Source organism: Geospiza fortis, unplaced genomic scaffold (genome assembly GCF_000277835.1).
Source record: "Geospiza fortis unplaced genomic scaffold, GeoFor_1.0 scaffold408, whole genome shotgun sequence".
Lineage (NCBI taxonomy): Eukaryota > Metazoa > Chordata > Aves > Passeriformes > Thraupidae > Geospiza > Geospiza fortis.
Genome location: NW_005054330.1, coordinates 5,048,270 through 5,050,338, shown reverse-complemented (window position 1 = coordinate 5,050,338; position 2,069 = coordinate 5,048,270).

Sequence of the window (2,069 nt, the reverse complement as noted above, 5' to 3'; positions counted from 1 at the left end):
CGCCGCTATTAGCAGCTCCTGAGCTCGCCAAGAGGGAGGAATAACGCGGCGGAGCAAGAGAAGCGCTGAGCTAAACTTAGGGACCGAGAAGGGAAGGATCCGTTCTTCAAAACAGCTGGACTAAAAATATTCACCCTCCCCCTCCAGACTGAAGGCTGGGTGAAGGTGTACGAGATCTAATATTTCAGGTGACATAAGAAGGGAGCAAACACCCTGCCAAAAGCATCTCTCATCCCGCACCACCTCCTCCTCCGAAATACAGTGACCATCCCGCGCCAAAAAAACCCCTCCAGCAAATAAATCCAAAGTCACGTCTCACTGTCACCCACCAGCCAAGAAAAAAAAGAAAAGAAATAAAATTCGCGTTTTATGAGCCCTGCTCGTCCTGATCAGACCAGGAGAGGAGCCGGTCGCCCCTCGTTGCCCCCTTCCCAGGGCAGGTGCGCCCACCGCCCAAGCACGATCCCACCGCGCAGCAAAGCGCCGGGGACAGTAGCTGGGTTTAAGCATAAAAAAGAGCCTGTTTGCTTCTTTATTAGCGTCGAGCCTACTCTAATTACGAGAAATCGCTGCTCTCGGGCTGAAACGACGTGTTGTCCTGTGCTTGTAAAATACATTTCAAGTAATTCTTTTCTGTCTATAAAATACAGCGTGTGTGTGGGGAATATAAATAAACTGCTGTCCATTTCTTTAATGCTATTTTAGCCAAATTGACTGGCCGGATTGGAATTCGACATAAAAGCTTTAGTTTGCAAAACATCCGCACTACAACGTCTGGGAGACAGGGCTTGAGCTCCAGCGCGACGGGCACGTTAACTGCATTAAAACCTCTCCATACATTTTCGAGCTTTTGCTTTTTTCCCCCTCTTGCAGCACATCCACCCGCTCTCCTCCCCGCCTCCGGGCGCCTGCGCCTGGTTTTCTCCAAATGAAGTATTTTACGTGATCGATGGAAGGAGTCATTTGGCCCATAATTAGGTCAATAAAATCAATGTTTATTCCTCTGATGGCCTGAAAGCTAATAAATTCCTCTTTTATATTCGCTCCCTCCGAAGATTAGAAACGAGCTGCCCCAGCCCCAGCGACAGCAGAGCGGGGTGGGCGGCAGCCCCGGCCGGCGGGGATCGCTCCGTTCCGCGCTCCCAGCCCGCCACCAGCCCAGCCCCTGGCACAAAAAAAAAAAAAAGTAAATATTAAAAAAAAAAAAACCCTACCCCCATCCCTCCCCACTCGTGTTTATTTTTCAAGACAAGCCAATTTACAACACATCCAAATTGAGCACCCCGCCATCGCGCACACGCACGCTCCACTCCTGTCTCGCACATAACTTTATTTCGCTTGATTCCCTTTGGAGCCACTGTTAGTCATGGACACGCAAGGTTTGAAGGCGCCTTGGAGAAATCCTATTAGACTTGGAGAAAGTAAAGCTTTTGGGACAATGAAAACAAAACAAAACAAAACAAAGCCCCAACCCAAACCCGCGACAGTTTTATTTTTCACGCAGTAATAGCGAGGAAAAAGCATCGCGGTCCTAATCAGATCAATATAGAGACACACAAATCTTTGCAAAGGTTTAGCAGTTTACAGTGGGTTCCAGACCTTTGACATACATTGCGGATTAATTGGGCACTGTCAAGAGGGGGGAAGAGGAGGTGGGATTCCAGTTAATTAGTCGAGAAATGAATAAAAACTAAACATTATCGGAATTGTCTGCGGGTCCCGGTTTGTTAGTGGGGATTTGGGGATCAGCTTTTGTGTGCCGTAAATTGGATCTGAGTAGCGTGGTGCTGTCTTACACTGTCGTTTTGTGAACTGGCGACAGCTCGAGTCCATGGGAAAACTTAAAGGGAACCTGGGGCCGGTCACAGAGCCTCATTATCTCATGTCGGATACCATCTTTCGGGGAGAGCGTTTAATCAACAGTGGCACACAATCCTCCCCTCGCAACCTGGGCAAACCGCACCACCTTCCCTTCTCTCCGCCCCGCAAACGGCCCGAGAGAAATAAAAATAAGACTCCCCCTTTCCCGAGTGGGTGAAACCGCGCCAGGGGCTGGGAGGGGTGGCGGA